Source organism: Emys orbicularis, chromosome 15 (genome assembly GCF_028017835.1).
Source record: "Emys orbicularis isolate rEmyOrb1 chromosome 15, rEmyOrb1.hap1, whole genome shotgun sequence".
In the NCBI taxonomy this organism is placed as follows: Eukaryota; Metazoa; Chordata; order Testudines; family Emydidae; genus Emys; species Emys orbicularis.
In genome coordinates, this window is record NC_088697.1 from 14,186,551 (window position 1) to 14,196,550 (window position 10,000).

General features: G+C 68.9%; 1 non-coding gene across 1 annotated transcript; it reads right to left on the minus strand.

Moving 5' to 3' along the window:
* Positions 1–9,540: 9,540 nt before the first annotated feature.
* Positions 9,541–9,659, minus strand: LOC135889855 (5S ribosomal RNA). The gene has a single exon (XR_010562172.1). It is a non-coding gene; the product is annotated as a 5S ribosomal RNA (ribosomal RNA).
* Positions 9,660–10,000: the final 341 nt, after the last annotated feature.

A 10,000-nucleotide genomic window follows, 5' to 3' on the forward strand; every position in this document is an offset into this window, starting at 1 on the left:
GCGGCTGTAAAAATTTCAAAGTCCCCACCGGGACAACAGGTCAACCCCCGGGGAAGCGGCTGTAAAATTTTCTAAGTCCCCGCTCGGCCACCAGGTCAACCCACTGAATCTAATGGGTTGACCTGGTGGCCGGTTTGATTTCCGGCCACCAGGTCAACCCATTGGATTCAATGGGTTGACCTGGTGGCCGGTTTGCTGTGCGGCCCGGGTGTCACCCCACTCCGCGGGCCGCGCGGCAGTGGTCCTGAGGACCACAGAGGGGGGCTTAATAGTCGAGATGGAGCAGGTCCGGGGGAGGCTTAATAGTCGTCCCCCGGGCAGTCCGGGGGAAGGCTTAATAGTCGTCCCCCGGGCGCTCCGGAGGGGAAAGCTTAATAGTCGTCCCCCAGACAGGGTGGGTGGGGGGGAGGCTTAACAGTCTTCCCCCAGGCTGAGCGGGAGGCTTCGCAGTCGTCCCCCGGGCAGTCCGGGGGAAGGCTTAATAGTCGTCCCCCGGGCGCTCCGGGGGGGAAAGCTTAATAGTCGTCCCCCGGACAGTGTGGGTGGGTGGGGGGGGGGGAGGCTTAACAGTCTTCCCCCAGGCTGAGCGGGAGGCTTCGCAGTCGTCCCCCGGGCAGTCCGGGGGAGGCTTAATAGTCGTCCCCCGGGCGCTCCGGGGGGGAAAGCTTAACAGTCGTCCCCCAGACAGTGTGGGTGGGTGGGTGGGGGGGGAGGCTTAACAGTCTTCCCCCAGGCAAAGCGGGAGGCTTCGCAGTCATCCCCCGGGCAGTCCGGGGGAGGCTTAATAGTCGTCCCCCGGGCGCTCCGGAGGGGAAAGCTTAATAGTCGTCCCCCAGACAGGGTGGGTGGGGGGGAGGCTTAACAGTCTTCCCCCAGGCTGAGCGGGAGGCTTCGCAGTCGTCCGCCGGGCAGTCCGGGGGAAGGCTTAATAGTCGTCCCCCGGGCGCTCCGGCGGGGGGGAAGCTTAATAGTCGTCCCCCAGACAGGGTGGGTGGGGGGGAGGCTTAACAGTCTTCCCCCAGGCTGGGCGGGGGGGAGGCTTAATAGTCATCCCCCAGACAGTGTGGGTGGGTGGGGCAGGGGGGGGAGAGGCTTAGCAGTCTTCCCCTAGACTGGCCGGGGGTGGGGGCTTAGCAGTCGTCTCCAGGGTGGTCCGGGGGTGGGGGGAGGCCTCAGAGTCGCCCCTCGGAGAGTCGGGGCGGCGGCGGCGGTGGGTGTCAGGCTTTACAGCCAGCCTCCGGAGGGTGAGCGTCCTCGGACGCGATGCAGCCGCCGCAGAGAGGCAGCCTCCGAGGCTGGGAGCGGAGCACCGAGACTGGGGAGAGGGGAGCAGGAGCCCGGGAGGGGGTGGGGTGGGGGGCCTTCAGGACAACCGGTCAACCCCCGGGGAAGCGGCTGTAAAAATTTCAAAGTCCCCACCGGGACAACAGGTCAACCCCCGGGGAAGCGGCTGTAAAATTTTCTAAGTCCCCGCTCGGCCACCAGGTCAACCCACTGAATCTAATGGGTTGACCTGGTGGCCGGTTTGATTTCCGGCCACCAGGTCAACCCATTGGATTCAATGGGTTGACCTGGTGGCCGGTTTGCTGTGCGGCCCGGGTGTCACCCCACTCCGCGGGCCGCGCGGCAGTGGTCCTGAGGACCACAGAGGGGGGCTTAATAGTCGAGATGGAGCAGGTCCGGGGGAGGCTTAATAGTCGTCCCCCGGGCAGTCCGGGGGAAGGCTTAATAGTCGTCCCCCGGGCGCTCCGGAGGGGAAAGCTTAATAGTCGTCCCCCAGACAGGGTGGGTGGGGGGGAGGCTTAACAGTCTTCCCCCAGGCTGAGCGGGAGGCTTCGCAGTCGTCCCCCGGGCAGTCCGGGGGAAGGCTTAATAGTCGTCCCCCGGGCGCTCCGGGGGGGAAAGCTTAATAGTCGTCCCCCGGACAGTGTGGGTGGGTGGGGGGGGGGGAGGCTTAACAGTCTTCCCCCAGGCTGAGCGGGAGGCTTCGCAGTCGTCCCCCGGGCAGTCCGGGGGAGGCTTAATAGTCGTCCCCCGGGCGCTCCGGGGGGGAAAGCTTAACAGTCGTCCCCCAGACAGTGTGGGTGGGTGGGTGGGGGGGGAGGCTTAACAGTCTTCCCCCAGGCAAAGCGGGAGGCTTCGCAGTCATCCCCCGGGCAGTCCGGGGGAGGCTTAATAGTCGTCCCCCGGGCGCTCCGGAGGGGAAAGCTTAATAGTCGTCCCCCAGACAGGGTGGGTGGGGGGGAGGCTTAACAGTCTTCCCCCAGGCTGAGCGGGAGGCTTCGCAGTCGTCCCCCGGGCAGTCCGGGGGAAGGCTTAATAGTCGTCCCCCGGGCGCTCCGGGGGGGAAAGCTTAATAGTCGTCCCCCAGACAGTGTGGGTGGGTGGGTGGGGGGGAGGCTTAACAGTCTTCCCCCAGGCTGAGCGGGAGGCTTCGCAGTCGTCCCCCGGGCAGTCCGGGGGAGGCTTAATAGTCGTCCCCCGGGCGCTCCGGGGGGGAAAGCTTAACAGTCGTCCCCCAGACAGTGTGGGTGGGTGGGTGGGGGGGGAGGCTTAACAGTCTTCCCCCAGGCAAAGCGGGAGGCTTCGCAGTCATCCCCCGGGCAGTCGGGGGAGGCTTAATAGTCGTCCCCCGGGCGCTCCGGAGGGGAAAGCTTAATAGTCGTCCCCCAGACAGGGTGGGTGGGGGGGAGGCTTAACAGTCTTCCCCCAGGCTGAGCGGGAGGCTTCGCAGTCGTCCCCCGGGCAGTCCGGGGGAGGCTTAATAGTCGTGCCCCGGGCGCTCCGGGGGGGAAAGCTTAATAGTCGTCCCCCAGACAGTGTGGGTGGGTGGGTGGGGGGGAGGCTTAACAGTCTTCCCCCAGGCTGGGCGGGGGGGAGGCTTAATAGTCATCCCCCAGACAGTGTGGGTGGGTGGGGCAGGGGGGGGAGAGGCTTAGCAGTCTTCCCCTAGACTGGCCGGGGGTGGGGGCTTAGCAGTCGTCTCCAGGGTGGTCCGGGGGTGGGGGGAGGCCTCAGAGTCGCCCCTCGGAGAGTCGGGGCGGCGGCGGCGGTGGGTGTCAGGCTTTACAGCCAGCCTCCGGAGGGTGAGCGTCCTCGGACGCGATGCAGCCGCCGCAGAGAGGCAGCCTCCGAGGCTGGGAGCGGAGCACCGAGACTGGGGAGAGGGGAGCAGGAGCCCGGGAGGGGGTGGGGTGGGGGGCCTTCAGGACAACCGGTCAACCCCCGGGGAAGCGGCTGTAAAAATTTCAAAGTCCCCACCGGGACAACAGGTCAACCCCCGGGGAAGCGGCTGTAAAATTTTCTAAGTCCCCGCTCGGCCACCAGGTCAACCCACTGAATCTAATGGGTTGACCTGGTGGCCGGTTTGATTTCCGGCCACCAGGTCAACCCATTGGATTCAATGGGTTGACCTGGTGGCCGGTTTGCTGTGCGGCCCGGGTGTCACCCCACTCCGCGGGCCGCGCGGCAGTGGTCCTGAGGACCACAGAGGGGGGCTTAATAGTCGAGATGGAGCAGGTCCGGGGGAGGCTTAATAGTCGTCCCCCGGGCAGTCCGGGGGAAGGCTTAATAGTCGTCCCCCGGGCGCTCCGGAGGGGAAAGCTTAATAGTCGTCCCCCAGACAGGGTGGGTGGGGGGGAGGCTTAACAGTCTTCCCCCAGGCTGAGCGGGAGGCTTCGCAGTCGTCCCCCGGGCAGTCCGGGGGAAGGCTTAATAGTCGTCCCCCGGGCGCTCCGGGGGGGAAAGCTTAATAGTCGTCCCCCGGACAGTGTGGGTGGGTGGGGGGGGGGGGAGGCTTAACACTCTTCCCCCAGGCTGAGCGGGAGGCTTCGCAGTCGTCCCCCGGGCAGTCCGGGGGAGGCTTAATAGTCGTCCCCCGGGCGCTCCGGGGGGGAAAGCTTAACAGTCGTCCCCCAGACAGTGTGGGTGGGTGGGTGGGGGGGGAGGCTTAACAGTCTTCCCCCAGGCAAAGCGGGAGGCTTCGCAGTCATCCCCCGGGCAGTCCGGGGGAGGCTTAATAGTCGTCCCCCGGGCGCTCCGGAGGGGAAAGCTTAATAGTCGTCCCCCAGACAGGGTGGGTGGGGGGGAGGCTTAACAGTCTTCCCCCAGGCTGAGCGGGAGGCTTCGCAGTCGTCCCCCGGGCAGTCCGGGGGAAGGCTTAATAGTCGTCCCCCGGGCGCTCCGGGGGGGAAAGCTTAATAGTCGTCCCCCGGACAGTGTGGGTGGGTGGGGGGGGGGGAGGCTTAACAGTCTTCCCCCAGGCTGAGCGGGAGGCTTCGCAGTCGTCCCCCGGGCAGTCCGGGGGAGGCTTAATAGTCGTCCCCCGGGCGCTCCGGGGGGGAAAGCTTAACAGTCGTCCCCCAGACAGTGTGGGTGGGTGGGTGGGGGGGGAGGCTTAACAGTCTTCCCCCAGGCAAAGCGGGAGGCTTCGCAGTCATCCCCCGGGCAGTCCGGGGGAGGCTTAATAGTCGTCCCCCGGGCGCTCCGGAGGGGAAAGCTTAATAGTCGTCCCCCAGACAGGGTGGGTGGGGGGGAGGCTTAACAGTCTTCCCCCAGGCTGAGCGGGAGGCTTCGCAGTCGTCCCCCGGGCAGTCCGGGGGAAGGCTTAATAGTCGTCCCCCGGGCGCTCCGGGGGGGAAAGCTTAATAGTCGTCCCCCAGACAGTGTGGGTGGGTGGGTGGGGGGGAGGCTTAACAGTCTTCCCCCAGGCTGAGCGGGAGGCTTCGCAGTCGTCCCCCGGGCAGTCCGGGGGAGGCTTAATAGTCGTCCCCCGGGCGCTCCGGGGGGGAAAGCTTAACAGTCGTCCCCCAGACAGTGTGGGTGGGTGGGTGGGGGGGGAGGCTTAACAGTCTTCCCCCAGGCAAAGCGGGAGGCTTCGCAGTCATCCCCCGGGCAGTCCGGGGGAGGCTTAATAGTCGTCCCCCGGGCGCTCCGGAGGGGAAAGCTTAATAGTCGTCCCCCAGACAGGGTGGGTGGGGGGGAGGCTTAACAGTCTTCCCCCAGGCTGAGCGGGAGGCTTCGCAGTCGTCCCCCGGGCAGTCCGGGGGAAGGCTTAATAGTCGTGCCCCGGGCGCTCCGGGGGGGAAAGCTTAATAGTCGTCCCCCAGACAGTGTAGGTGGGTGGGTGGGGGGGAGGCTTAACAGTCTTCCCCCAGGATGAGCGGGAGGCTTCGCAGTCGTCCCCCGGGCAGTCCGGGGGAAGGCTTAATAGTCGTCCCCCGGGCGCTCCGGGGGGGAAAGCTTAATAGTCGTCCCCCAGACAGTGTGGGTGGGTGGGTGGGGGGGAGGCTTAACAGTCTTCCCCCAGGCTGAGCGGGAGGCTTCGCAGTCGTCCCCCGGGCAGTCCGGGGGAGGCTTAATAGTCGTGCCCCGGGCGCTCCGGGGGGGAAAGCTTAATAGTCGTCCCCCAGACAGTGTGGGTGGGTGGGTGGGGGGGAGGCTTAACAGTCTTCCCCCAGGCTGGGCGGGGGGGAGGCTTAATAGTCATCCCCCAGACAGTGTGGGTGGGTGGGGCAGGGGGGGGAGAGGCTTAGCAGTCTTCCCCTAGACTGGCCGGGGGTGGGGGCTTAGCAGTCGTCTCCAGGGTGGTCCGGGGGTGGGGGGAGGCCTCAGAGTCGCCCCTCGGAGAGTCGGGGCGGCGGCGGCGGTGGGTGTCAGGCTTTACAGCCAGCCTCCGGAGGGTGAGCGTCCTCGGACGCGATGCAGCCGCCGCAGAGAGGCAGCCTCCGAGGCTGGGAGCGGAGCACCGAGACTGGGGAGAGGGGAGCAGGAGCCCGGGAGGGGGTGGGGTGGGGGGCCTTCAGGACAACCGGTCAACCCCCGGGGAAGCGGCTGTAAAAATTTCAAAGTCCCCACCGGGACAACAGGTCAACCCCCGGGGAAGCGGCTGTAAAATTTTCTAAGTCCCCGCTCGGCCACCAGGTCAACCCACTGAATCTAATGGGTTGACCTGGTGGCCGGTTTGATTTCCGGCCACCAGGTCAACCCATTGGATTCAATGGGTTGACCTGGTGGCCGGTTTGCTGTGCGGCCCGGGTGTCACCCCACTCCGCGGGCCGCGCGGCAGTGGTCCTGAGGACCACAGAGGGGGGCTTAATAGTCGAGATGGAGCAGGTCCGGGGGAGGCTTAATAGTCGTCCCCCGGGCAGTCCGGGGGAAGGCTTAATAGTCGTCCCCCGGGCGCTCCGGAGGGGAAAGCTTAATAGTCGTCCCCCAGACAGGGTGGGTGGGGGGGAGGCTTAACAGTCTTCCCCCAGGCTGAGCGGGAGGCTTCGCAGTCGTCCCCCGGGCAGTCCGGGGGAAGGCTTAATAGTCGTCCCCCGGGCGCTCCGGGGGGGAAAGCTTAATAGTCGTCCCCCGGACAGTGTGGGTGGGTGGGGGGGGGGGGAGGCTTAACACTCTTCCCCCAGGCTGAGCGGGAGGCTTCGCAGTCGTCCCCCGGGCAGTCCGGGGGAGGCTTAATAGTCGTCCCCCGGGCGCTCCGGGGGGGAAAGCTTAACAGTCGTCCCCCAGACAGTGTGGGTGGGTGGGTGGGGGGGGAGGCTTAACAGTCTTCCCCCAGGCAAAGCGGGAGGCTTCGCAGTCATCCCCCGGGCAGTCCGGGGGAGGCTTAATAGTCGTCCCCCGGGCGCTCCGGAGGGGAAAGCTTAATAGTCGTCCCCCAGACAGGGTGGGTGGGGGGGAGGCTTAACAGTCTTCCCCCAGGCTGAGCGGGAGGCTTCGCAGTCGTCCCCCGGGCAGTCCGGGGGAAGGCTTAATAGTCGTCCCCCGGGCGCTCCGGGGGGGAAAGCTTAATAGTCGTCCCCCGGACAGTGTGGGTGGGTGGGGGGGGGGGAGGCTTAACAGTCTTCCCCCAGGCTGAGCGGGAGGCTTCGCAGTCGTCCCCCGGGCAGTCCGGGGGAGGCTTAATAGTCGTCCCCCGGGCGCTCCGGGGGGGAAAGCTTAACAGTCGTCCCCCAGACAGTGTGGGTGGGTGGGTGGGGGGGGAGGCTTAACAGTCTTCCCCCAGGCAAAGCGGGAGGCTTCGCAGTCATCCCCCGGGCAGTCCGGGGGAGGCTTAATAGTCGTCCCCCGGGCGCTCCGGAGGGGAAAGCTTAATAGTCGTCCCCCAGACAGGGTGGGTGGGGGGGAGGCTTAACAGTCTTCCCCCAGGCTGAGCGGGAGGCTTCGCAGTCGTCCCCCGGGCAGTCCGGGGGAGGCTTAATAGTCGTCCCCCGGGCGCTCCGGGGGGGAAAGCTTAATAGTCGTCCCCCGGACAGTGTGGGTGGGTGGGGGGGGGGGAGGCTTAACAGTCTTCCCCCAGGCTGAGCGGGAGGCTTCGCAGTCGTCCCCCGGGCAGTCCGGGGGAGGCTTAATAGTCGTCCCCCGGGCGCTCCGGGGGGGAAAGCTTAACAGTCGTCCCCCAGACAGTGTGGGTGGGTGGGTGGGGGGGGAGGCTTAACAGTCTTCCCCCAGGCAAAGCGGGAGGCTTCGCAGTCATCCCCCGGGCAGTCCGGGGGAGGCTTAATAGTCGTCCCCCGGGCGCTCCGGAGGGGAAAGCTTAATAGTCGTCCCCCAGACAGGGTGGGTGGGGGGGAGGCTTAACAGTCTTCCCCCAGGCTGAGCGGGAGGCTTCGCAGTCGTCCGCCGGGCAGTCCGGGGGAAGGCTTAATAGTCGTCCCCCGGGCGCTCCGGCGGGGGGGAAGCTTAATAGTCGTCCCCCAGACAGGGTGGGTGGGGGGGAGGCTTAACAGTCTTCCCCCAGGCTGGGCGGGGGGGAGGCTTAATAGTCATCCCCCAGACAGTGTGGGTGGGTGGGGCAGGGGGGGGAGAGGCTTAGCAGTCTTCCCCTAGACTGGCCGGGGGTGGGGGCTTAGCAGTCGTCTCCAGGGTGGTCCGGGGGTGGGGGGAGGCCTCAGAGTCGCCCCTCGGAGAGTCGGGGCGGCGGCGGTGGTGGGTGTCAGGCTTTACAGCCAGCCTCCGGAGGGTGAGCGTCCTCGGACGCGATGCAGCCGCCGCAGAGAGGCAGCCTCCGAGGCTGGGAGCGGAGCACCGAGGCTGGGGAGAGGGGAGCAGGAGCCCGGGGGTGGGGGTGGGGGTGGGGGGCCTTCAGGACAACCGGTCAAGCCCCGGGAAGCGGCTGTAAAATTTTCAAAGTCCCCACCGGGACAACAGGTCACGCCCCGGGAAAAGGCTGGAAAATTTCCTAAGTCCCCGCTCGGCCACCAGGTCCACCCAGGTCTAGCAATGGGGTTGACCTGCCTGATGGCCGGTTAGTATCAACGTAGTCTCACACAGGAGGGCAGCTCTCAGGCCGGCCGGCTGCGGCTGACTCTGGGGCGGTGCCCGGTGCCCGGCAGCGAGGCGCGGGGGGGGTGGGGGGGTGAGGGGGGGGGGAGCGACACGGGGCTTACCGGCCCCGGGGCCGGGGGCGCCTCCTGCGGCTTTGGGGGCCGCGGGTCCTCCGTGGCATCCAGGCCAGGCCTCTCCTGCCTGGCCGCGGGGGGATTCGGGGGCGGTCCCGCGGGCCGGCGGCCGGGCGCAGGGGGGGGGGCCCGAGCGAGTCCGCCCCGGGCCCGGGGTCTCCCCCTGCGGCTCAGGGGGGGCGTGGGTCCTCGGGGGAGGAAGCCCGGGGGGAGCTGCAGACCCGCCGTGGGGCCCTCCAGGCCAGGCCTCGCCTGGGTGGCCGCGGGGGGATTCGGGTCGGGCCCGCGGGCCGGCGGCCGGGCGCAGCGGGGCCGGGAGGGTCCGGGCCAGTCCGCCGCATGCCCGGGGTCTCCCCCAGCGGCTTCGGTGGCCGTGGGTCCCCGGTGGGGCAAGCGGCGGGGAGCCTGACACCCGCCGTGGGGCCCTCCAGGCCAGGCCTCGCCTGGGTGGCCGGGGGGGGATTCGGGGCGGTCCCGCGGGCCGGCGGCCGGGCGCAGGGGGGCCGGGAGGGGCCGGGCCAGTCCGCCCCATGCCCGGGGTCTCCCCCAGCGGCTTCGGTGGCCGTGGGTCCCCGGTGGGGCAAGCGGCGGGGAGCCTGACACCCGCCGTGGGGCCCTCCAGGCCAGGCCTCGCCTGGGTGGCCGCGGGGGGATTCGGGGCGGTCCCGCGGGCCGGCGGCCGGGCGCAGGGGGGCCGGGAGGGGCCGCGCCAGTCCGCCCCATGCCCGGGGTCTCCCCCCAGCGGCTTCGGTGGCCGTGGGTCCCCGGTGGGGCAAGCGGCGGGGAGCCTGACACCCGCCGTGGGGCCCTCCAGGCCAGGCCTCGCCTGGGTGGCCGCGGGGGGATTCGGGGCGGTCCCGCGGGCCGGCGGCCGGGCGCAGGGGGGCCGGGAGGGGCCGGGCCAGTCCGCCCCATGCCCGGGGTCTCCCCCAGCGGCTTCGGTGGCCGGGGGTCCTCCGCGGAGGAAGCCGGGTGGGTGTTGGGGGGAGCCGGACCCCAGGCGCCCCGACCCGTGACCTGCGGCCGCGACCTCCGACTCGGCAGGAGCGACGAGGGGCTTTCTGGCCCGCCCCCCCCCCCCCTTCTCCTTCCTCCCCAGAAAAAGGAGAGAGAGCTGGCTCGGACCGGGAAAAGCTGCCTACGGCACCTGGGATTCCCAGGCGGTCACCCATCCAAGTACTAGCCAGGCCCGGGACGGTTTACCTTCCGAGATCGGACGGGATCGGGGGCGTTCGGTCCGGTATGGCCGTAGGCACCCGGCTCCGCGCCTCCTCGCCCGCTTTCCCCTGCCGGCGCCCGGGCCTGCCGCACGGCGAGCCCCGGTCGGACTGCCCCGTGCGGCAGGGCCCCCGTCTCTCGCGGGCCCGATCCTTTTTTTTCCTTTTCAAGCTCCGGGGCCCGGGCTGGCCCGTCAGAGCCCCTTCCCCTCCCCCCCCCCCTCCCTCCGGCGTCGGGAAAAATATTTTCCCGGACTTCCAGCGGGCCCGATCCTGTCAGCCGGGGGTGGGGGGGGGGGCAGTCCCTCGCTGCGGCCAGGGAGGGTGAGCCCGGGGCGGCTTGCCTGGCGGCCGGGTCCCGGCAGGCCCGATCCATTC